The following is a 26,960-nucleotide window of genomic DNA, read 5'->3' on the forward strand; positions in this document are numbered from 1 at the left end:
TTAAAAACTACAAAAGGCAAGGGAAAATTATTTCTCATTGCATACCATAAATTAAAAATACTACTGAAAAAGGAAAAGAAAATTTCAGTTACGCAAAAATGAAAATATCCTACTTGAGTAGATAATGCATTCATTTCCCCCACCCTGTAATGTTTATAGGTAATCTAATCATTGGTTTTCATGGAGTGAATAAAGAATAGTTTGAGTTACATACTGATTAGAAACTTATGTTTCACCAGTTATCCGGAATTTTCTTTGATGAAATAAATCTTTGCTAACTCATCAAACAAATTGGGAAATAACAATAGGAAAAAAGATCTAATCAAATTAAAGATACACTGCTTCTGAACAATTATAGAACATAAGATGTCAATACATGGGTAAAGTATACTGTTTCATTTATCTTTGATCAAGTTACTGAAGAAAAAATAAAACAAATCATCTTTATCATATGCTTGATATTGAGTAGTATCTGAATATTCAACCTGAAATAGAGAATTTAAGTAATTATCTAAATCACTCAGGCCAAAAGACCAATTTACAAGAATTACCCAGCTCACTGGGGCAAATATTATTGGAGGAGTCTTTTCCTTGAATTATTTCTTAAACACTAATTTTAATTTTAATGGTTGAAAGTTGCCAAACACAGAAAGAAACATAACATGGTTTGAATTAGACATACATAATCACAAGTAAAGTCATCTGAAAATACATGTTTAAAAAGCAAATTTTTAATCTTAAAAGATATAACATTTTTCTTTCTCTGAAGATATTTTAAAATATACTCTATACTGAAACTTGATTTGGACTTAAGTATCATTTCATTGTAATTATGCATTTCCATTTTAGCTATTTATCCATTTTAATTTCTTTTCCTTTTCCAGCCACTGTTAAAAGCACAAGGCAACTTTCAAAGTCTTTTTCCAGTAAAACACTCAATGTTAATTTTAAAAGCTGTAGCTTGCCAAAGTATTTCCTGCTATAAATTTATACAGAAGTAACATTTAATAAAAAAATTAGGAACATGTTATTTTAATACATTTTTTCCAAGTAACCAAAATCTGCTGACATAATATAACTTAAAATGTCTCTCTTTTTTTTTTAAAGATTTTATGTATTCATTTGACAGAAAGACAGAGAGAGAGGGAACACAAGCTGGGGGAGTGGGAGAGGGAGAAGCAGGCTTCCTGCTGTGCAGAGAGCCCAATGTGGTGCTCAATCCCAGGACCCTGGGTTCATGACCTGAGCCGAAGGCAGATGTTTAACGACTGAGCCACCCAGGCGCCCCCTAAAATGTCTCTTTACATAGTTCTCTACTATGCTAAGAATAAAAAAAAAAATCATACCACTTGGATTTGGAGAAAACAGAATTTTTAAAAATAAAATGTATTAAAATTTTATGGTAAATTTAAGAAACAATTTTCCATTATATAGGGGAAAACTTAGGGCAATAAGTTATTTCCTCAAGAAAAAAATCAAGATAAATAATAAACTGTTTACTACCCAACATCATTGAAAAAGCTATTTAATAGCAGTTAATTTAAGGGTAAACTTCAAGAATTTAAATGAAAATAACAATCCATGACTTCCTGCCCTTTCATGTTTTGCCAGGAAGGATTAGCATTTTGACATCATGTCCTATAAATCTCAAACTCTATTTTCATTTTTTTTTTTTTTTCAAACTCTATTTTCATTAATGTAGGACAAATCTTTACAGTGCATTGGTATAAATTTATTTTTTGAATTTTAAAATTAATTTTACATCTTATTAGGATACAAATTATAATTTTTATTTTATGTAAGGATAATTCTGTATTGACTGAACACATATTTATGACTAAAAAGTAACATTTTTTCCCTATAAAAATAATTTTCTAGCCATAGAAATTATCGAGATATACAGTCTTTCTTTGGGACAACAACAGAGACATCATTTGAGATGGTTGTTAGTTGGCTTGCTTCGCTACTTAGTGACATCTTTACCCTTTCATATTATTTTATTGCCCCACTCAGTGGAAATACTCTAGAACCAATACATGCTTTGTTCCTGTTGAGATGGAGAAAGTATGAAATCATGCTAGAGTTTTCTGGGGAGAGCTACTGTGAAATAGGAGGAAATGAGTAGTTCCAGATTTTTTTGTTGACATTGCACTTAAAGTGGGTGAAGGAAGGGTGGGGAGCACCTGGGTGGCTCAGTCAGTTAATCCTGGTCTCAGGGTCGTGAGTTCAAGCCACATGTTGGGCTCCACAAAAAAAAACAAAAAACAAAAAACTGGTTAAAGGAAGATTAATGATGGGATAAAACTCACACAGTAAATTTCTTCAACTTCCCCACGCTTCTATTTTTCAGTGGGATTGCATTCCTTTTGTCAAATGCCCTACCTGGATACACTCTACATGATAGCTTTGTGGGTTCTATCACGGTAGAGATACTTGTGTTGTGGAAATCTTTCTTTAAATGGAATATTATTTGAAAACTGCTGTCATGGAAGTTGGAATGAAAGTCCTAGAGCCCTTCTGCTCCTTGTGTTCTCTCCCCCACCTACAGCTCAGAAGCCACTTCTGGTAAACCTCTAGGTTTTCAGGGAGCAAAGTCTGAAATCCACTTCTCCATCGCCATATTCTTTCCTTTCATTTCAAAAAGCAAAACAAAACCAAACAAAAACAGTTGGAGAAGAGACATGGGAAACTGTGTTTTCTGGGAAAGAAAAGGGAAATAAATGCAAGATAAGAAATAACATACAGAATTTGGGTGAGAACAAGGGAAACAGAGAAAAAGACAATGTTTCAGGTAAGTTTGCAACGTGTGTGCCAAAGTTTTAGGAAACTGGGAAATACCAGCCCTGAAACAAAGAAAAGAAATACTACAAATAAGTGAAACTTCACAGACAACTTGTACATCTTCATTCTCCCAGATGCTTTATATACGTATCATTGAAATCTCTGATTTTCTGATATTTCAGGTGATTTACGACATGATTTACATGATACAATTTGCGAAAGATTTCAATGTGGTTATCTTCCAAAGACAAAAATATAAAATGCAGGCTCATTCCTAAGCAATCAAGGACATCTGGTCACCTTTACATTATGCTAATTGCCATAAAATTCTACCACATCTTAAATTACGGATGTTGATATAGTGTAGGAATTGACTTATAAAATAGAACTCTGTTCCCTAAAATGTGGTCTCGTTACCCTTTTGTTATGTTCTTTATTGTTAAACCAATTAACATCTAATTACATTTGGGAAAAAAAATAAAGAAAAGAAACAAGAAAAAAAAAATTACCCTCATGTTCAAGTAGCTGCTCTAGGATTCATACCTGAAAGCCTGGAGAGTTTGCACAAGGATTTTGGCTTACTTTGATGTTAATTCTCTCCTTTAGAATGTTTGGAAGCTCAGCACCAGACCCTGGTCTCCAGCTTGCCAAAACACATGCTGGTTTCTTGGTATGGTTTTCTAGCTCTTTTGCTATTAGTGCATAATTTGACAGTATGCTGCCACGGTAACAGAATTCATTAAGAGCTTTCAGTTTTGTTCTGCCAATGAGGATTTTTGGCTGCATGTAGTGCTGGCCTCTGAAGATCGATCCATAATATTTGTCCTATAAAGCCTTGTCATCTCATAGCATGACTGATGCTACAAAATAATCCATAATGAGCCAAGGTCTCCCAGCATGAGCTACTCCCTGAGGGTAAGTTAGACACTCCTGGAAACCATATTAACTTCTTTATCATCAAATTTGGGTGCTTAAAATAGACTGCATGAAAGTGGATACATTATGCAGTCCCATCTTGCACCACTGGAGTTGTGGAATGGATTAGGAATGTAATCCTTAATGTTCATTCTCTACAATATTCCATTATAGGAAAAAAAAATCTTCCGTATTCTGACAATATTCTTTGTATTGTCATTTTCACAGGCAAGGTTTGCTGGAAAGAACTATGTGGTTGATACAGTAAAGGAACAAAATGTCATAGTCGTTTAAACCAACATTTTCCCATATGATTTCAATAAAAAATAACATACCTTCTGTTATCTTCAGCTATATTTTTTAATACCATGTATTATATTTTCACCACTTGTTCTGCTTTTAACTATTGGATTGGTTATTAATTCCGTGTGTATGTACGTGGGTGTGAATGAACGTGCACAGTACTAACAGTTTGAAATTCTTGGGAAATCTTTTCATGCTAATGAGACCAAAGTCACCGGGCTAATCGCCTCGGGGACTGGATGGCTCCAAAATGAAGAATGGATCTACCCTTGTATTCTTTTCTCATGTTTGTGTATGTGGTACTAGTGAGAGCTAGAGAATGGATCAGGGCAAGCCCAGTAATTATACTGAAATATAAATCAAGGCATATTATTGGATGAAGAGAAGAAATAAGCACAATCTTTATCTAGGGCAGCGATTCTCAATCAGGGGCACTTTTGCCCTACAAAGAACATTCAGCAACGTTTGCTCACATTTTTAGTGGCCACAACTGAGGGATGTTACTGTGATTAAGTGGGTAGAAGTCAGAGAAGCTGCCAAACATCCTACAATACACATGACAGCCCTCCTCTCTCCTGTGTATATCCACACAAAATCATTTGGTCCAAATTGTCAGTAGTGTTGCAGTTGAGATATCCTGGTTTAGGGTAGGCTTGAAGAGGACAGGAGAGTACAAATCTTATTTTGTCTGTTGGCTGTAGGCTTTGTAGAGGGCATGGTCTCCATGGTCTCAGGATCTCAGGAGAGGTAAATCCATTCCTTCTCTCCAGTAGATGGGGAAAAGGGAGCCTCAACACCACGAGTACATTTTGCATCGGGGTGTTCGGTGGCACTTTGAGAAGAGCAAGGCACAAATAACAGCCTTACTAGTTGACAGGCCTAGCTGACCACTGAGAAAGCTAAAGAATCTATGGTGCTATGTGTTCTTTTTGTCCAGAGTCATTTCTCGACATCTTTTTCTTTTCCCCCTTTAATTGACTATTTCTGTTTCTTGTACTATCATTTATCATGTCTTAATATTTTGATACACTATTTAGTTTAATGTCTCTTTCTGGGCTTCTTTTTTTGAATTCTTACAAATTTTTCACACAAAAATAGTTTACAGCTCTTTTTAGGAGATGTTATATATATATATACATATATATATATATATATATATATATTTTTTTTTTTTTCATTTGGTTGGTTCTTGGTTCCTTTTCCTAATCTGAAAGGATCTAATTTTAGCCTTCGCATGGCTATTGACAGGAGTTGAAAGCTCAGCGAGAAGGGACTCTTGCCTGCTAAAAATGACAGAAGTAAAGTAATAGCGTTCCCCTAGGGATATGTAGTAGTCATCCTTTAGTTAGTATCACTGTCTCGTACTTCTCTCTGCCTTCCTTCACCCCTCCATTCTTTTCCCATTCTTTTCCCCTTCTCTCCTAATTCTGATGCATTTACTGAATGCCTGCCCCGCGCTAAGTTGCTAAAACACAGAAAGAAAAACAAGGCATGACCCCAATCCAACAGACATGAAAAACAGGCATGAACAGAATGCGGTACATCAACTGAGAAAACACAAGTAATCAAGTCTGTCAAATATATTTAATAACAGAACACTTTTTGTTTTATGTATGAATTGGGTAGAAACTAATAAATGTTATTCTATCTTTTTTATTATTATTTTTGTGTGCAATATTAATTCTTAGGTTTATATATATATTAACTATATGTGAACATTGGAAAACAAATTATTAGTATTTGAGGGAAACTCTGAAATTATAAATTCACCATTTTATATTATATGTTATTTACAATTTCAAAAACATGATAAAATGATATTTGTGATAAGCATCTTGCAATTTATGTAAAAGAGAGGCTAGATGACAATGTCAATCTCCAATCTTGAAGAGTTGGGTATAGATCTGGAGAAATGAGCTGCTCTTAACTAATTTCCACATGGGCAAGTGTCCAGCCAAGAAGACCAAAGACAACAAGAAAATGCTAGGAAGTTTTTTTATTTTAAATGCTCCTGCTACACTTAGATTACTTCAACTGGAGACATATCACCATGTTTGGAAGTTTGAAAAATATAGCAAATAAAACATTTAATATCTTCCAGTGCATCTGAAGATAATCAATATTTCTCATCACTTCAAATGTTGTTCTAGTAACTTACACAGTATAAACCCTGAAAATGGCATAATGTTTTACTGATTCATTGGAATCAAAATGAATAATTACAAAATAACAGAAGAATTTTAACAATTTAACATGGCTTTAGTGGTGTGTGTGTACTACTTCCTTTCTCTTACCTTTATGGATCAAAAAGTAAAAATTATATGAACTTGACAATATGAAAAAATATTTGAGAGGGTGTATCTAACACTGACTATTCAAAATAAATTCAAAATAAAACAATGAAATTTTGGCATATAAACTTCATAAAAGTATAGGAGCCGTTTTTCTCTAATGAAATAGATGTAGACTAAAAAAAATGACTAAAAAATGCTAAGAAATGGGACAGCGCACATTGATTTGTAGTACATTTTCAACTCATGAAGTCACCTGCCATTTAGAGACAACAGTAATATGTTTAAAGTATTAAAAAATTAATGTAATAGTGGTTTGTACTCTGTTGACATCAAAATAGTCACAATATATAAGGAAATATAATTCGATGGAATATTAAGTACCACACTTGATTAAAATATAAATATGTAAATTAATGTAAAACAAATACCATTTCATAATAATTTTGTTTAGGTTATAAAGAAAACCAACCCCTCAGTCTTCTTTATTATTATTTTTTAAATATTTTATTTATTTATTTGAGAGAGCGAGCACAAGCAGGGGAGAGTGGATGGAGAGGGAGAAGCAGACTCCCCGCTGAGCAGGGAGCCGATGTGGGACTCAATCCCAGGACCCCAGGATCATGACCTGAGCTGAAGACAGATGCTTAACCAACTGAGCTACCCAAGCACCCCAATCCTTCAGTCTTTTAATAAAAAGTATCCACGAAGTTCATTACCTATTAATGAGATAATTTTAGAATGTCTAGAATCAAAACAAATGAGGTGCCAATGGTCTATGCTATCTGATGGCAAATATCATTATTTACCAAGGAGGTAGGATGCTCAAACACTAATGACATGGACTCTAGAATACGACTCGGGGTTCACATTATTGGTCTGCTACTTCCCACCTTTACAAATGTAGGCAAGATCATCTCTAGTACTCTGTTTCCTCCATCATCAGACTCCAGGGATAAAAGAGCCCTTGCCCTTCTGATCCCTATGGAAATTAAGTGAGAACAAACATGTAAAGCACTTAGAATGTGTCCTGCACAGATTTAGCATTTGCTGAATGCATTGAGTATTCCTACCAAAATTTTTTTAAATCACCAAAATTTTCTGTAAAAAACTAAACCTAAAATTTGGTACTACTATGTTCACCAAGAGTAGCAGACATTAATTCAATGTCCCTGAGTCACATGGCACCTCACAAGAACAAGGGTCCTTTCTCAGACTGTAAGCAAATCTAATTACACTTCCTGGAATTCAAGCATATCACCTACATTTATTATTTTTTGAGATTTCATTTATTTAGAGAGAAACAGAGAGTACATGAGTGGGAGGAAAGGCAGAGAGAGAGAAAGAATCCCAAGCAGACTCCCCACTGAGCATGGACGCCCCCCCACAACACACACAGGACTGGATCCCAGGACCCTGAGATCATGACCTGAGCTGAAATCAAGAGTCCCAGAGGCTTAACTGACTGAGCCACCCAGGTGCCCCTAGCACACCGCCTTTAAATTAAGAAGGTTGGAGTGAACGCTTTGCATGACAGTAAGCTCCCAGAAGGTAGGCAGTCTTAGACTAGATTTATTTTTTAATATTTATTTATTTATTTTAGAGAGGGGTGGGGGTGGGGAAGGACAGAGGCAGAGAGAGTCTTAAGCAGACTCAAGCTGAGTGCACCCAGATTCTGGGCTCAATCTCAAGACCCTGCGGTCACGACCTGATCCAAAACCAAGAGTCAGACACTTAAGTGACTGTGCCACCCAAGTGCCCCAAGGTAGGCAGTTTTATACATTTTTTTTTTCTCTTTTTGAATTTCAAATCAAACTGTTTGGCTTCATTTTGATATAATCATCATAATCCATTTGGTTATATCCCAAATCAAAGTGCATGTAGCTTTAAGTCTAAGAATGCTAGGTACATAACCAAGCCTTAAAATCGTTAAGCAGCTTACCACAGTGAATCACAACTAGCTGGACCTGGAGTCAGAACCTCCAAAATATTTTCCAGACTTGAAACTCTGTGTGTGTGTGTATATGTGTGTGTGTGTTTTAATCACATTTACCTAATGAGATTGAGTGTATAACTTTTTTTTTTAAGATTTTATTTATTTACTTGAGAGAGAGTGAGAGCTAAAGAGAGAGAGAGAGGGCATACACCCAGAGGGAGTGGGAGAGAGAAAAGCAGACTCCCCACTGAGCAGGGAGGCTGATGCGGGGCTCAATCCCAGGACCCTGGGACCATGACCTGAGCTGAAGGCAGATGCTTAACTGACTGAGCCACCCAGATAATTTTCATAAATGATTTAAAGTTAAAGAAGCCTAATTTAATATTTTTGTGGCATATAGACTTAAAGAAAAACAGTAACAAAAGTGGTTACAACACATTTAAAATAAGAATGCACTTAAAGCTACATGCACTTTGATTTGGGATATAATTAGATGGGTTATGATAATCATATCAAAATCAAGCCAAACAGGTCTGATTCGAAATTTTTAAAAAAAGATATAAAATTCAAGAGAACGTCTTGAGTTGTCTTGTGTAGGACACAGGATTATTTCTGAAATCTCTAAGATCCTATAAAATTGTTTAAGAAAATAAATAAAAAGGAACGAGACTGTGTCAGAATGAATGTCTCTATTGTATGTCAGCACCCAATATATTCAATACACTCAGAGTTTTTGAGCCTCTACAGCTTTAAAATGCAAAAATAACTCCACTTAAGCCCCCACTGGGATTGTGTTGACTATGGGCAATAAAGAGTTCTGAGTTCTGTTCCTTATCTGTCACTGCCAACAGTGACTGACATATTATAAAGGGTGCTCTAAACTGTGATCTCAAAAGGTAATACTATTTTCCAAAGCCAATGTAACTGTTGGAGAAGGATACCCATTCTTGGTTCTGACGGAATACTTACTATGACAGAGAAACACTGCCTGGATATAAACATTGTGACATAAAACATTGTTGGGACATCTTAATGAATTATAATGTAAGAAGTCCTAAGAAACTGTCTCAGGAGCGTGAGGAGTACCATTATGGCATTATAAAGGATTCCTGTTCCATTTGGCTCTCTCTAGCAGGCTCCTTCCTTCAGATCTGTAACAGTAACAATTTCTGATGAAACCCATCCAAATTCCTCAGCTTGGATCTTGATAATCCTTACCAAGTAATTCAAATCTGAATCTCTCCAACATAACCCCTAATTAATTCATGAAAGGTGAGACGGAGGGGAAAGGCAACTGTGGCTATATTCAGTTTTCCTCTCTCTAGACAAGATTACTCTGAAATAAGCCAAAATAAATGGCTACTGTTTTAAAAACTCAAGGAAATATTACATAAACTCTCACAGTAATCTATGAGAAGGGCCTTTTGGTTAGAAAACCTGTTCATATATCTTATTTAATGGCTCTTGCTTTAATTAAAAAACCCCTCTTGTCACTGTGAAGTCATAGCCGCTGAACGACTCGGCCCCAGTTTACAAGCCACTCATGTGCTTCATTAAGTGAGGCAGACGGTGACGTACCAGCAAAGACAAAGAATCGTGAGACCCAGTCCAGGCTTGACCACTTCACAGCTGTGAGGCCTTGGACAGACCCCTCAACCCTAACCGACTCTGAGCTCGTCCACTTGCAAAATGAATATTTATAACTACCTTCCTATGTTTCGTTGTGAGGATCAGAGATAAAATATGTAAGCAAAACCCATGTTTCAGTGCAAACCACATAGAAGGTGTTTAGCGATTGGGAATTCATAGTAGCGGCAGTGGTAATTGTAATAAATAATTTAGAATGGTAGCAATCGTTAATAGTAATAACTTTAATAATCTTTCAGGGGAAAAATCCTGCAAATGTCTGGGAAGCAAAAAAGGACAACAGCCTTAGAACTAAATGTATGAGTGCGACTGAAGAGACACAGTGCGCTGAGGGACAGTCACTGTCATAGGCAATGTTATGTGTCAATGTGACTGAGCCATGGTGTTGTGATATTTGGTCAAACACTATTCTAGATGTTTCTGTGAAGATTTTTTTTTTTTTTTTTTAAGATTTTATTTATTTGACAGAGAGACACAGCGAGAGAGGGAACACAAGCAGGGGGAGTGGGAGAGGGAGAAGCAGGCTTCCCGCGGAGCAGGGAGCCCGACGCAGGGCTCGATCCCAGGACCCTGGGATCATGACCTGAGCCGAAGGCAGACGCTTAACGACTGAGCCACCCAGGCGCCCCAGATTTTTTTTTTTTTTTTTTGATGAGATTAACACTTCAATCAGTGGACTTTGATAAAGCAGGTTATCCTTCATAATGTGGACTGGCCTCATCTAGTCAGTTGAAGGCCTCTGATAGAAAAACCCATCTCTCCCCACCCAAGAAGGCATTCTGCCAGCAGGCAGCTTTTGGACTCACAATGCAACTCTTCCTTGGTCTCCAGCCTGTCAGCCTACCCTGCAGATTTTGGATCGACCAAGCCTCTATAATCACATGAGCCAATTCCTTAAAATCAATCAATCAATTGATCAATCTGTTTATCTATACACAGACACACACAGACACACACACACACCCCTCATGTTTTTACTTCTCTGGAGAACCCTGACCTAAGGGTTACAGCAAACTGCAACCCAGAAGAGCAATAATCTTGAAGTCCAATGTAAAAACCCATGGAACTCTGTAAACGTGACATCTCAGCATTGCATCTGATGTGTAGTTTAAAAATCAATTGCATCATTCAGTTGTCCTTCAAAGTTAGGTAAAAGAGGTGTAATACTTAAAGTTTTGATCTTTGGTATTTATCACCAACAAATAGTGGGGGAAAGAAAAATTAACAGCTGAACATCAATTCTCTAGAATGAGAAAAAATAAAACCTTTTTAATATGAATGTGGTATCTTTAGAGTTCTCAATAGAAAAATAAATCTGAATAATTTGTCTCTTTTAAAGAATATAAAAAGCACATAGTGCATAGCCATTAGCATAAAAAATGGAAATAAGCAGAAGGTAAATGTTATAGTAAATCTTCCATTTTATGTTCGAACATATTTTTATTTTTATTTTTATTTTTTTTATTTATTTTATTTTTTTTTTAAAGATTTTATTTATTTATTTGAGAGAGAGAGAATGAGAGAGAACACATGAGAGGGGGGAGGGTCAGAGGGAGAAGCAGACTCCCTACCGAGCAGGGAGCCCGATATGGGACTCGATCCAGGAACTCCAGGATCATGACCTGAGCCGAAGGCAGTCACCCAACCAACTGAGCCACCCAGGCGCCCCGAACATATTTTTAATTATGAAACAGAATTCTACAAAATAAAGCAGTATTGCAAAAAATGTGTTTCCTTGCCCTTTTTAATTTGCATTTTTACATAAATTTCACTTGTCAGTTATTCTTATATTAAAGATTTATAAACAAGGCACAGGGAAGCAAAGATAAAAAAATAACTACAATTAATGCTTTCAAATGTATTCTTAGATACCTTGATGCATCTAAGACCACATGATGAGGAAAACTAAAAAAAATAATAATAATAACCATAAATCCCTAATTAAACCTTGAATTTTCTAAAAAAAAAATCCAATAAAGCACATGATGGGAGAAGAAGGAAATGATGCTTAGCTGAGTTACTGGGTAGTTGTAATGTTTAGGGAATAAAATGGGTATTCACAAGTCTACTCTAACACAGTGCATCTCTTTAGGGAAACCTCTTGGCCAGGTTCATCAGCTACTTTATATATATTATACACTCTTTAGCATTTTATTTTAAAAATAAGTATTTTGGTAATTTTTATTGAGTTTATTTTTGCATGGAATCATTCTGTACATATTTAATGGTTTTTTTATGGTACGTATAAGTACTATGCACTACTGGAGAATCCAAACATGGGAAAGATGTGGGCCCCCCCCCTTGGAAATTTTATCAGACATGCCAACTTTTCTTTCAGAGCTTCCATATGTTCACTGTGCATGGGCTGTTGTGAATTCCTTTTTGACCTAAATTTCCTATTTATTGAGTCTGCTCTTCCTCTTTGCCCTGAGTTCACTGTGGTCTCTCTCAGTTGAATGCATTTAATCTCACTGCTTTAACTTCCACCCAACATAGATGACTCACCCGCTTCCAATGTACACATCTGCAAATTAAAATATATTTGCAGGGGGGTTGACAGTTACCTAAGCAAAGGTGACAAATCCCTTCCAACTATATCTAAGAAAAGAGGAATGCTATGTCAGTCAATTGGGGGATATACGTTCAGCAGTATTTTCTAGAAGTCTCCTTCCAGAGAGCTGTATGCTCAACCTTTTGTTCACAGCATGTACTTAGCATCAAACTACTCTCCCTAAAACAGATGTCATTCCAATTTTAGTCAAAATAAATTATTTTTTTTTTAGTTTTAAATACACTCAGTACTTTTTTGGGCCTGTGTTTACAATTATGTTTACTTGAAATGTTTTTCCCTTCTGATCGCCACTCTCATTTTTTGAGTCTCACCATCTTCCAAGCCATAGCTCGATCACGACTTCCTCCAGGAATCATAAACTTCCCTCATCACCCACAAAGCTGCCATCTCTCTTTCATTAACGCCATAGTGTTTCCTTCCCACCTTCTCATTGCATTCAGAATTTGCCTTTCTTTGTACATTTACAATTTTCTCTGATTATAATCATGGCAGAGACATTGGCAGCTCTCACAAAAGAGCAGCCAGTTCAACCATCACGTCTTATCCTTTCAAAATGTGTGCAACAACAGTAGCTTGTGACTTTCCTGAGGTTTTAAGAAACAGAACCCTAGAAGGGAATCTCCCTTCTATTCTAGTCATTACTGTTACACCTTAGATACTCAACAGTGAGTTGCCTTGGATCCTTATACTGCTGCAAACGAGGGGCTGTGCAGAGGGGCTATGAAATATGATCCTTTGGACCACAAAAAGCAAAGTCATGGCCCCTGTGTGGGGTTAAGAAAACAGGGTAGAAACCCTAACGGTAACTGAAGTTCTCTTTATGGATCCTGTTGACACAAAATTTCAACAAGAGGATTAACAGATACCTGGGAACGTGTACCCAGTCCATTTATTGTGAAAAAACAACAACAACAACAACAACAAATTGTGTTAAGTAAAATGCCAAAAGGAGAAAATGCTATACTCAAATACTGTCTCCTACTAAAATAATTATTCATTTTAATGAACTTTGACAATGTTCTTCATGCCTACTCTCCAATCCTATACTAAGAAAGTTTGTTTTATCTTCTCAGTACCTTTCTGCTATGTTCTGTGATGTGATTCATGACTTCTAGAACTTACATCTTGCATGAGGCCCTCTCCCCATGGCTCTCTGTAAGACATCATTTTCTTTTCGCTACAGCGCTATAGCATATGCCTTTACCTCTTTCTCTCTAAAACTCTCTTCTTCTTCCTTTGCAATTTCTGTTAACACTTCAAATCCCAGTATACATGTCACTGCCTCACGGAAGGTCTCCTTGACACCCTCAAACTCTTCGTTCTGTGCTTTTTAAGAGCTGGTTTACTTTCATTATTTGTGATGAACTCAGTGCAAAATTCTATATTTATTGGTATGATGACGTGAGTAATGTCCTTCTCCACCAAAGGGAAGAGCTCCTTGAGCTCAGGGTCACTCTCTTTTTTCCTTCATTAAATAATCTGGACCCAGCACGAGTCCATACTACTAACAGGCACTTCATATATGCTAATGGAATGAAATCATGAACCAAAGCATTTTGGATCCTAAACATGACATATAACTTAAATACATCTACTTGACTATAAGTATACTTGTACAATTTGAGAGATGAAGAATGAAAAAGCTCTCAAACTTTTCTCCCATAATATTTTCTGAAAAGAATAAATGCAACTTTTTCTAAAGCAAACAAGCAAATAAAACTAACAACAGCAACACTGGTACTTTTCCTCTGTTGTGTCTTTCTCTCTTACAGCCTTTCAATTGGCCCATTCTATACCTGCCTCAATTGATGTTACTTACAGCTTCAGCATTATTTCCTTCTTATTCATCCTGTGGAAATCCTGAAGTTCTCTTTTGCTCTTGCCTTCTGTTTTGTTGTCTTTACTCTCTTCTGGGTCCTCATAATGCAAATCTAGATTCCTACCAAAGATTCTAAATTGGCCTCTCATTCTAGATTGAAATCTCTAAACACACCATTCAATATATTATTCTGATCCTCAAATGTTTATTGTCTCCAAAAACAAAATATAACCCATATAATTTGTTTCAATGTCTTTAATTAGTCAATATTGTCCCTCCCATCAAATGTATTTTCCTTAATACCCAGTCTTTACACACATGTATGTTAGTTCTTGCCACTCTATTTTTTTGAGGAACTTATGAACTAGGAATATTTTGAAGTAGTTACCTAGGAAATAAGCACAGGATTTAAAAGGAACAGAAAATGGTCAAACTAATTAGCTCTCCTTAAGCTGTCTTGGAATTTCTATTTTTATTTATTTATTTATTTATTTATTTATTTGACAGAGAGAGAGAGACAGTGAGAGAGGGAACACAAGCAGGGGGAGTGGGAGAGGGAGAAGCAGGCTTCCCGCTGAGCAAGGAGCCCGATGCGGGGCTCGATCCCAGGACCCCGGGATCATGACCTGAGCCGAAGGCAGACGCCTAACTGACTGAGCCACCCAGGCGCCCCTGTCTTGGAATTTCTAAATAGCCTCAATCTTACAAATCATATCATCTTCCTCCACCAGGATATTTGGAGGTTGAGATCCAATTTAACTCTTCAACAACACATTGACCGTATTCCTACTAAAGCTTATTTTCACATTATAGCAGTGGGTATATTGATATATATTAATTATTAATATAGTTATATTAATGAACTCCTAACTTCTAAGCGTGTAAGAATTATTTATATTTCCAAAAACAAAAGAAAATTCTTCCAAACTCATTTTAGGAGGCCAGCACTACCCTAACACCAAAACCAGACAAAGATACGATAAAACTAGAAAATTAATGGCCAATATCCCTGATAAATATAGATGTAAAAATCTTCAACAATATTAACAAGCCAAATTCAACCATGCATTGAAAGGTTCACACACCACAATCAAGTGAAATTTCTTCCATGGATATAAGGATGGTTCAATATCCACAAATAAAGCAATGTGAGCTGCACCTTAATGAAATGAAAGATAAAAATCATACGATCATCTCAATAGATGTGGAGAAAGCATCTGACTAAATTCAGCATCCATATATGATAAAAACTCAACAAAGTGGGCATAGAGGAATGTACCTTAACACAATAAAGGTCACATATGACACCCTCACAGCTAAGATCATACTCAACAGTGAGAAGCTAAAAGTTTTCCCTTTAAGATCAGAAACAAGATAAGGATACCCATGCTCACCACCTTTATTCAACATAGTATTAGAAGGTTAGCCCCAGGGCAATTAGGTAAGAACAAGAAATAAAAGTCATCCAAAGTGGAAAGGGAAAAAAATAAATAAATAAAACTGTCACTATTCTCAGATGACATGGTATGAGATATAGGAAGCAAAAAAACTCCACCAAAAATCTGCTACAATAAACAAATTCAGTAAAGTTGCAGAATACAAAATCAATATATAAAGAATCTGTTTCCATATACTAATAATAAACTATTTGAGACATTAAGAAAATAATCCTAATTTCAACTGAATCAAAAAGAATACCTCAGAATAAATTTAACCAAAAAGGGGAAAGATGTGTACACTGAAAACTAGAAGGCACTGATGAAAGGAATTGAAAGAGACACAAATAAATGAAAAGTTATCCCATGCTCATGGGTTGGAAAGTATTAAAATTGTTAAAATGTCATACTTCTTGAAGCAATACACATTAAAATTCAGGGCAATCCATATTAAAATTCCAGTGGCATTTTCCACAGAAATAGAACAAATAACCCTAAAAATTGTATGGAACCGTGAAAGACCCTATGTAGCCAAAACAATCTTGAAAAAGAAGTAAGCTGCAGGTATCATGCTCCGAAATTTCAAACTATATTACAAATCTATAGTAATCAAAACATATGGTACATACACATGCGCCCATGGAATAGAATAGAGTCCAACACATATACGGTCAATCAACTCATGACAAAGGGGCCAAGAATATTCAATGCGGAAGGCAGTCTCTTCAATAAATGGTATGGGGAAAACTGGACAGCCACATGCAAAAGAATGAAACTCAAGCACTATCTTACACCATATGCAAAAATTAAAACAAAATGGATTAAAGATTTAAGCATAAGACTTGAAACCATAAAATTCAAAGAAGAAAACATAACAGTAAGTTCCTTTATATTGGTCTTGGCAATGATTTTTTGGATTTGACACAAAAGCAAAGGCAACAAAAGCAAAAATAAACAAGGGGGGGCTACATCAAACTAAAAAGCTTATGCACAGCAAAAGAAGTCATCAACAAAATAAAAAGGCAACCTATCAAATGGGAGAAAATATTTGCAAATCATCTGTCTAATAAAAAGTTAATCTCCAAAATACGTAAAGAACTCATACAACTCAAGAGCACAAATAACCAAACATTTCAATTAAAAAATGGGCAAATGATCTGAATAGACATTTTTACAAAGAAGACATACGGATTGTCCACAGGTACATACAAAGGTACTCACCATCACTAATCGTCAGGGAAATGCAAATCAAAACCACAATGAGATATCACCTCACACCTGTTAGAATGGCTAGTGTAAAACAGATGAAAAATAACAAGTGTTGGTAAGAATGTGGAGAAAAGGGAACCCTTGTGCCCTGTCAGTGGGACTGTAAGTTGGTTCAGCCTCTATGGAAAGCAGTATGGCGGTTCCTCAAAAATTAAAAGTAGAACTACCATATGCTCCAGCAATTCCACTTCTGGGTATTTTCCAAAGAAAATAAAAACACTATCTCAAAAAGGTATCTGTACTCCCATGTTCATTGCAGCATTATTTACAATAGCCAAGGCAATCTAAGTGTCGATGGATGGATGAATTAAAAAAAAATGTAATACATACACACATGCACACATAGAAAATGGAATATTTTTCAGCCATAAAAAGGAAGGAAATCTTGGCATTTGCAACAACATAGATAAACCTTGAAGGCATTATGCTAAGTGAAATAAGTCAGAGAAAGATAAATATGTATAATCTCACTTATATGTGGAATCTAAAATGAACAAACAAATCCAAGTTCATAAATACAGAGAATAGATTGGAGGTTGTCAGAGGTGGATGAAATCAGTGAAAGGGGTCAAAAGGTTCAAATTTTATTTTATAAAATAAGTCACGCGATGTAATAAAAAAGCATGATGACTGTAAGTTAATAATACTGTATAGGACATTTGAAAGTTGCTAAAAGAATAAATCTTAAAAATTCTTATCAAGAACAAGAAAAAAACTTTTTTTTTTTTAAAAGATTTTATTTATTTATTTGGGAGAGAGAATGAGATAGAGCATGAGAGGGTCAGAGGGAGAAGCAGACTCCCCGCCGAGCACAGAGCCCGATGCGGGACTCGATCCCGGGACTCCAGGATCATGACCTGGGCCGAAGGCAGTCACTTAACCAACTGAGCCACCCAGGCGCCCAAGAAAAAAACTTGTAACTATTTATGACGAGCTTGTTAACTAGACTTATTTTACAATATATACAAACATTGAATCATTTTGTTGTACACCTGAAACAAATATGTTACATGTCAATTATACCTCAATTTAAAAAAAAGAGAATGATTTATGTTTATGTATGTCAAAAGTTGAATTTAGTTTGTAAGATATCATTTGAAAGAGAGCTTACGTTTGGAGTTAAAAATCATTTTTCAATCAATACTTGCCCTGTGAGCCTGAGAACTTTTAGAGACTCCAACTCTAAGAAATTTATCTGGACATAAATGCCACAGCAGAAACTTCTCTAAAATGATTAATCAATCCTTCAGCACTAAATGCCCCTGTAAAGAGATAGGGTGGACCTACCTAATCTAAAATAATTGTAGAGCAAGTTTTTAAGATATTCCCAAAGAATGAATACATATCAGATTCAACAACCACTCTAACTCATACAAAATGACAGAAAAGAAATCTATTGCATGAATCTATAAAAATATTGCATGTGAATTCAAAAACAACTGTAATTCTCCTCAAAAGAAGCATTGTGCAGATTTGCATTGTTCAGATTTACCAGTAAAAAGAAAAGAAGTTCATTTTCTTTCAGTGATTCATTTTTAAAATAAGTTTTTAGTCCCTTAGGTAACAGCATTGTCTTAAAGTCTAACATAAATTTCTAATTAAAAAAATAATTGGTGGAAATATTTTATACTTTGAAGTGCTCATAATTATGCTTTTGTAAACAAAGTATTATAACAAATGGAGACTGTTTTATTGCCTTAGGATTATTTTTTATCTACTATTGCACAAATATGCTGCCAAGTAGCAACTACACAAGGGTAGAAGCAAAATTAAATGCCTACAATTGCCATTAGCAGTTGTGAAAAATTATTAATCTGTCTGGAAGAAACTAATGGACATGATTAGAGAAAGCAAAAATCTTCATCTTATGGAAATCAACACCCTAGACGTATTTCCATCAGACAATGAATTACAGATTTGTGAGCTGAGATTAAATATGCTTCATATATATTTTGCCTACACCTATCAATTCATTGTCTTTGTCCTCAGTCTGGTTTGTACAAACACTGTATCACAGCTACATATTTCTTTATTTAAAAAAATGATAGTTATTTAGATACTACAGAAAAGTGACAGAAAAGTAAATCTAGGTTTTGTTTATTTAGAGCTTATAAACCAAATCAACAACAAAGGAATTATAGTCATTTCATATCAAATCAGGTGATTGGCAAATGAATTTTTATAAATATCTAGGCTGTTTTTATGTAGGTGGAGTGATATTAGCTTAAACTAAAAGATATGTCATTACAATGTACTGTAGATTATCCACAAATACATAGAAATAAACAGAACCAGGGCATACTTTGATAATAATAAATCTTATTTCATGGAATAACAAAATGGATTGGTTGTGTCCAACCCATTTGTAAATATGGATCTAACTTAAATACAAATAGGAACATTGAATACACTCAACTTGTATGCAACTGTCCTTTATTAAATATCTACTGGAGTCTGGTTAGTTGAGATTAAAACTTAATTGAAAATCTTTTATAGTATGCATATTTTATGTCAGAAGAGACATACACTAAAAATTCACTGTAAAACCATTTGCATTAATACTAGAATTCTGGGAGAGAGTGAGGGAAGGGGAGAAAGTACCTTGGACTCCATTCAAGGATATTCAATTATAGACAAAGGAAAAGACTATTGTTCTAGGGAATTACTTATGTGGTTTTATCTATAAGGTGGTTTTAAAGTAGGATTCCAGTGTACTTCTAAGAATAGTAAGCTTTACTAGCTCTGTCCTTCCCAGGGGAAGACAGATACCTAAAAGACACCAATGTGAACTCGTTTCTCATATAGATCCCAGTAAGGAAGGTTTGTTTTCACATATTGCAAGGTGTTGGCTTTAATGATAGAAAATCTGTCTACGGATCCAGGGTCAGAATTTTTTGTTCTGAAATCCAAGAGCTGAGTGTAATGGCAGTGAAGTAGGAGACTGGACGTGGACTTATAACATCAGAATCCACGACACTGGCCAAGTCCATTCACATGGTCATGACACTGTGATGTTTAGAGCCAGTGTTGGGAATTGTTCTCCATCTTATCTCAAAGGTAACCTAAATATCTACCTTTAAAGTGGCACTGGGTCATGGATGAAGGAGTCCAGGGATGGGACAAAAATCCATGTGCAGCTCTTAGTTACTATTTCCACAGTCTCTTCTCCCTTGGTGTCAGTCATCCCTTCTGTAAAATGGGGATAACACAACTTGCCATGTCCACATGGTTCTGTTCTAAAATGAAAAGTAGGGCTGCTTTTGATAGCTTTGGCCAAGTATGAAGTAATAAGCAAAGAAGACAAGAAATATGACAGAGGCCCAGACATACAAGAGTAGTAAATACTGTCGGTTAATGTAAAAAAACTACCATTCTTAGTATGTTTGAAACTCCACGCACCGAGTTACCCTCAGCTAACGTTCTCAGCCCTTTGTCATATAATTCTTTTCGCTGACACACTAAAGAACCAGTCTTTACAGACTCATTACGGTGGTGATGTCTGCTTCCGCAATGTGACATGATCTGTGCTTAAGGGAAGGTAGCCGCAATGGCCAGCACCTACTACCAAAGAACTAAATCAGCATAAAATTCCTTCTGTGAGCACCATGGAGAGAAACTAATGGTGTATGCAGGGAAATAGTTTACATCTCATGAACGCTGGTGAGGTTATTTTCAGTGCTATCAGCCTTGTGTGCTCATATGATGATAGCTGTCAATCAACTCCTATCATTACAATCACGATTTGAAACATTGCAGTAGGAAAACATCTCCCACATTTAACCTCTGGCAAACTTTCTGCAAAATTCATATAGTAGAGCAAAACTTGGGGCGGGGGGGACTGTGACCATCTCCTCAATAACCCATCATCCTGGGCTCTAGGTACTCACTCGTCCTTGAGAGTATCTCTCAGAATATTTTAGGTGGAATGGCTAAGCTGAAAATCAGTACTGGATTCAGTATATCTTATCATATTGCATTCTGTACTATAAAATGTGATTAATTCATATACCATAAATTCACATTGTTCTATCATGGCTTGCCTCTATCCCTGACCCTTACATGTTCAATAACTGTATTCTCTCTGACTGTATATGTGTTCCAGTCGTTAAAAAAAGTCTTACCAAACTTTTGGATTTTACAATCTCTTTTAGGTGTAGAACTAACTTATTTACTAACAGATACTTGAGGCATGAACTATACACTTAACATCTCCGCCTTCTTAGAATCTACCCACTTCCTCCTTACAACATTATCACTAGTCTATAAGGCCTTTATGCCAGTGAAAAACAGTGTTGTCCATAGAAATATGTACTGTATCTGCCAGAAAATTGTGGTAATTATACAAGTCTTCAATAGCTATGATGTAACCAGTGCCCCTCAGGTTTTAGCCGGGCACAACCTGCACAAATGTAAACTATGATGCTGAATGTAGAAAGAAAAGGAGAAGAACGAAAGATAACTCTTTTGCCTAAAACCTGAGGGGCTGGGTGGAAAATGTGGCTGTTAATAGGGACAGAGTAAATAAGAAGAGCTGTTTAGAGCTTGGGAGATAATGACTTCAATTTTGGATAAATTTAGTTTGAAAAGTATTAAAACATCAGATAGGCAAGTCCAGTATGCTGAATAAAACTCCAAGGGGTGTGAGGCAAGAAGAAGGAGGGGATGTTAATATTGGAGATAAAGATTTTAGATATATCTGCATTAGGTGATATTTAAATCAGAGAGAGTAGAGGAAGAATTTGTTCAAAAGAAAAAATACAAATATAGAACCTTAATAGGCCTGTTTTATTAAACTTTGGAGGGAATAACAAAATTTTAAGGAGAGGACACCTGCATACAGTTGCACTGTTGTACACTGCACAAGTCTGTGGGAGAGCTAGCCATATCTTAAGTCATCACAGATTCTCGGCAAGATGGCAGTGAAATGCCTTGAGAGGAGAAGCCCTCTTTCTAATTCATAAGAGGGAATAACAAACTAGCAATTGTGCAACTCTGAAGAGTTATCAAAGCCATATTGATTTTTTCTTTCAAAATTTTTCTCAACTCCATTCTCAAATAATCTTAAAGCAAAACTCTGATTAGACCACATTCCATGAGCAACCCTTTTAAGACTCTCAATGAATTTCCATAAACTAATAAAACTCAAACTCTTTAGACTCACATTCAGGACTCTCCACAGTATGGTCCTTTAAGAACAGTAACTTCTAGCCCAAACAGATTTCTTATTCTCCACCAGACATATCCTATAGTTTCATGATTACCAGACCTTTTCCCATACTTCAGCAGTGTATTATTATAACTACTTTACAGTGATACAACTGAAGTTTAAGTGATTCTTCCAAGTTATAAATGTCTAAAGCTCATCCTTTTTTGCCACGAGAATAGACCACTCAAATGAATTAAGGGTCTATATATCACTCATATACATTACCTACAATATTGTGTATATTTGTCAAATCAGTTGTTTTATGCAAGCTAACATGTTTAAAATTTGAAATAAATGTGCAACCAATAAATATTTTAATAATAATATTACTCTCATTAATTGGTTGTTAACTTGTTCCAAAATGAAAGTCTCTGGGCAAGGAAAAGAAACGTCTGTGCTGTTTTAATTTCTAGACACCAAGTATCACATAGTGTTACAAAGTATAAAATAATGAGTATTTATAAAAAATATTCTTCACTATTCATGCCAATTGACTGATTAAACCTTCCAATATGCAGAGTCCACTCCCATTCATCATTATTAAAAAGAAAAGAGCAATAAGATCTCTCATTCATTGCTGGTGGGGATGCACAAGAGTACAGCCACTTTAGAAAACAGTCTGCCAGTTTCTTATAAAGTTTAACATCGTCATACCATATGATTCAGCAACTGCGCTCCTAGGTATTTAAATAAGTTGAAAACTTACGTCCACATAGAAATCTGTACATGATTGTTTACAGCAGCTTTATTCACAATTGCCCCCAAATTAGAAGCAACAGGGTTATCCATCAATATATGTGAATGGATAAATAACTGTGGTATATCAGGCAATGAAATATTATTCAGCACTAAAGAGAAATGAGCTATCAAGCCATGAAAAGGCATGGGGAACCTCAAATGCATACTGCTAGTGAAAGAAGTCAGTCTGAAGATGCTACACACTATATCATTCCAACTACATGACCTTCTGGAAAAGGCAGGACTATAAAGAGTAAAAAGGTCAGTGTTTGCCAGGGATTGGGAAGAAAGCAGTGGAGCACGGGATTTTTAGGGCAGTGAAACTATTCTGTGATACTGTAATGGTAGATACATGACATGTAATGTAAACTTCAGACTTTTGTTAATAATCACTTATCAAACTGATTCATCAATCATAACAAATGTACCATTTGTCAGTGTAAGATGTTAATAATTGGAAAAACTGGTAGAGGGAGAGAGGGTCTAGGGAAACTGTATTTTCTCTTCGTTTTTTTTTTTTTTTTTGTAAACCTAAAATTGTTCTAAGAAATGAAGCCATTAACTTGAAGAATTTCAATATTCAAATGAATGCATATTTGATGCTTATGTAAGCATATAAGAGAAAATATGAATTTGGCATCTACTCGCAGTTTCTGGCAGAGAGCTTCTAAAACCCTTTAACTTCCTAAGTGATGGGGTGAGGCATTATCTTTTGCTATAATATTTGGTCTTAGTTCTTAGTTTCTAGCACAAAGCTTTTAAAATGCTTGGAATTTCCTGAGAGAAGTGAGAGAACCATCATGTGTTATTCATAATAAGCCCCTTTCAAGCAGACCTGAGTTCATGCTAATGAGGTGACTGTTGGAGGACGGGGGGGGGGGGGGGGGGGGGGGGGGGGAGGGGGGGGGTGCTGATTGCCGGAGGAACGCCCACCTCCCATCCCCCCTCGCAAGAGGAAAGGCCTTGATTGAATTAAACACAAACTGCTATTGATTTAAAAAGTCGTGCTTGTATGGGACCTCCATAAAACCCATCAAACAACAGGGTTCAGAGAGTATCTATGTTAGTGAACACATGGAAATGTGGAGAAGGTGAAAATCCCAGAGAGGGCATGGAAGCTCCATACCCTCTACCCCCCCCCACTTGCCCTATGCCCCCCTTCCGTTTGATTGATCCTGAGTCATACCTTTCATAATAACCTGATAATAGTAAGCAGAGCACTTTCCTGAGTGAGCCATTCTGGCAAGTTATGGACATAAGGCAGTCATGGGGAGCCCCTATTTATAGCTGGTTGGTCAAAAGTAGGAGAGGCCCAGACTTGCAATTGGTGTCTGAATTGGGGGTGGTCTTGTGGGACTGAACCTTTAACCCGTAGGGTCTGTGCTATTCCAGGTTGTTAGTGCCAGGGGCGTTGTGAGTAGAGTACAAAAGTTGTTTCTTAGTATATAATAAAAAATTGATGAAATAGCACAAAGTACAGCTCACTATGGTGTTTGCTTTTGGTTGTCATAGTGATGACCTTCAGCTACTTTGCTGTTCCCGCGCCCCCCCGCCCCCCCCCGCCAACGGAATGTTTCCTGGATTCCTCTGACAGCAGAAGCAAAAAGTATCTCTTTAATATAGACACACTCTCTCCGGAGACTTCGCATCTCAAGGTATTTCTCCTGAACCTACTACACTTACCAAATTCATCTTTAAAGAGCTCACTGAATCATGCAAAGTTTCCTAGAGGCCGTGGTATGTAGAGAGTGGCAAAAAGAGGGGCCAAACGTGATCACTGTTAATCAGCATTTTACTCCTTTAATTTTCTCCTTCTTAGTGCTTTAAAGCTTTTAAACTACACTTAGTTCTTTACTTTATAATTCCTTATTGCTAATGGCAAACATTTTCAGAAAATAAAAGTATAAAGATTTCTTTACAGAGACCATTACACCAGAAGTTCATTAAACTATAGAACAATTAGTTCCTCAGCAATAATTTATAGTTAATTTTTTTAAGATGGTTTCTAACCAGTAGATAAATTTCTTTTGTTTAGCAGTGATTTTTTTTTTTTTTTTTTTTTTGCGCACTTCCCTGGGAAATTTGGGATGACACACTTGCTGTGTCCCTAATGACAATCTTGAGCTTCCTCTTACACACAATTTTCTAAACAAGGTTTCTTTCCAATCCCAGATGTGGATTTGGAATCCTTATGAAAAAGATCACTTCAGCACACTTTTTCTTTTTTTTTTTTTTTTTTTATTTTTTTTAAAGATTTTATTTATTTATTTGAGAGAGAGAATGAGAGAGAGAGCACATGAGAGGGGGGAGGGTCAGAGGGAGAAGCAGACTCCCCGCTGAGCAGGGAGCCCGACGCGGGACTCGATCCCGGGACTCCAGGACCATGACCTGAGCCGAAGGCAGTCGCTTAACCAACTGAGCCACCCAGGCGCCCCTCAGCACACTTTTTCTACTACTGGTCAAAAGTGCAATGAAGACTTTTAATTGCTTTGGGGTACTTCACCACGTAGGGAAGAGCCTCGTGCTCCGAAGGACAAAACCACCCATTTGATTACTTAGTCACACACACACACACACACACACACACACACACACAATTGTTTTGCATCAGGTATTGACCCTGTTCGCTGATGCCCCGATGCCTGGCTGCATAGGACACCCATCTGGGTTCATTTAAAACTGGTGGCAGTAGAGGAAAAAGGTAAGGCAGCCTGCATGTCCTACGTGGGTCATACACAAAGCACAGAGCACATACAAGTTGTTGGATGTTTCTGTACAGAGCTGAACTATGGGGAGGCCCAATAGCACAGGAGAAAGAACAACAAATATGAAAGACACAATTACCCTGCCAGAGCCCAAACTCTAGCTTTTGGCTTTGAGTTGTGATGAAGCTTGAGAAAGTGACAGTTCTTTGATTCCAAGTTTTCTCATTTTTAAAGTGCAGACTGTATAAATTTTCACATGTTTTGGAAATGTCATGAAACCCATTTGACTAGCCTATGGGAACATGTCCTCAATAAATGATAGTATTAATAACGGGAAAATAAATTACTTGACCAATACTCCTATTTCTCTTAGAACCAAAATTCCTCACTGGATTTCTCCAAGTTCCATCCCTTTTAGGATCTTCTCAACATCAGCTGTTTTAAGAACTGGACCCAGAGGAGTAGGATTCAGTTCATTGATATTAGCCTAAAAGTTTCTTTTGGCATTTGTGGTTCTGTAACTCATAAATTCGATGGAACAGTTTTATCCATCAACTGGAGAGGAGTGGCTCCAAAAGTTTGCTAGCAATTGTCCAAGATGCTGCTTTCTTTTAAAATGTGCTCAGTTAGGACACCCCAACTTTAAATAGGGCCCTTTAAACTGGTATTTGAAAACAGAATAAATAAATATAAGACACCATGTCCACAAGTTAATGTTTTAGGTCGTCCTCAAGTTTTGCTATTCCTGATAAATAATAGTTAAATAGTCATTATTTAACACCTTTTATCCTCTCTGAATTCATGTCAATTTCATACATACATATATATATATACACACACACACACAACACACACAGTTTCATATGTATAGTTTCAAATATATACACACATGCATATATATAACTTTCTTAATTATTGTGATAGAAATGGACACAGTATCATAGGTACATAAATATAAAAATCTTTTGTGCTATCTGTAATGAATTATTAATCATATTGATGTTGCATAACAAATTTTATTTAATCTTTCTGCTTGAAGCTTAACTTTCCTCTCAAGGACAAGACTCTTAGATCCCTTTTCCTTCATGCTGTGCTGTGAAAAGCAGAGATGCTATATTCATACAGTTCTTGTCTTGAAGTCCAGCTCTCTCATTTACTGGTTGTCTGATGTTAGCAAGTTACTGAAAGTCTATGAAACTCATCTTTATACTTGGAGAGTTGTGTGAGGATCAAAGGAGAAAATGTACTTAAGGCACTAGGCACATTTAATGCACTTAATTCATGCTGGTTATTATTATATTTTGATTTGTTTAATCTCTAAATTTATAATACATGTTAACAC

The 26,960-nt window shown here is 36.2% G+C and overlaps 1 long non-coding RNA gene across 1 annotated transcript in view; it reads right to left on the reverse strand.

Annotated features, from left to right (window-relative positions):
• LOC118528435 (uncharacterized) overlaps window positions 1–26,960 on the reverse strand; it is a 1,879,419-nt gene that overhangs the window by 1,110,319 nt on the left and 742,140 nt on the right. The window lies entirely within an intron of this gene.

The sequence above is a fragment of the Halichoerus grypus genome, chromosome 3 (assembly GCF_964656455.1).
Source record: "Halichoerus grypus chromosome 3, mHalGry1.hap1.1, whole genome shotgun sequence".
Classification (NCBI taxonomy): Eukaryota; Metazoa; Chordata; class Mammalia; order Carnivora; family Phocidae; genus Halichoerus; species Halichoerus grypus.